This window comes from Acyrthosiphon pisum, chromosome X (genome assembly GCF_005508785.2).
Source record: "Acyrthosiphon pisum isolate AL4f chromosome X, pea_aphid_22Mar2018_4r6ur, whole genome shotgun sequence".
Classification (NCBI taxonomy): Eukaryota; Metazoa; Arthropoda; class Insecta; order Hemiptera; family Aphididae; genus Acyrthosiphon; species Acyrthosiphon pisum.
The window spans coordinates 114,785,528-114,786,148 of record NC_042493.1 but is presented as its reverse complement, the minus strand read 5'-3'; positions in this window follow the sequence as shown (position 1 = coordinate 114,786,148).

Sequence of the window (621 nt, the reverse complement as noted above, 5' to 3'; positions counted from 1 at the left end):
GAAAAATATTAAAAATACATAGGCACAATTTTTTTTTATAAGCATTTAAATATCAAATTTTGACAAAATTTATCAAATTTTAATTTGAAAAATTATTTTGTACTTAAAAATTTATAAAATGTTCAATTTTTGTATCTAAGAATTAAAAATTTAAAACAAGATTCCACATAAGTAATTAATTCTGTTACCAAAAAATCTAAAATATACATTTAAACAGTTTATTTTTATAGTAATTTTAAGTACAAATTTGGACGAAATTACATATTAAAAACCTAGGATAACTCTTTTAGTTATTTTGTTGTGATTGTATAATAATATTATTCGTGGGTACTTGAAACTTCTAAAGTATTCTATTATATATCTATGATTTTACCACGGTTTTTTGTTGATGTATAACGCGTTATAACTTATAAGTACCTAATAGATATTATGATATGATTAATTTGGAATTTATTATAGGTACCTATTATAGGTCAATTTTTTTTTTAATACCATAGATAAGTATAAATATGTCTAATACATAGACTGATATACCGTCTCCGCTCAGAGCGTTTTTTCTTATACAGTGATATTATATCATTGAATTCAAATTTAATACTATCCATTATACAGTGACCCACT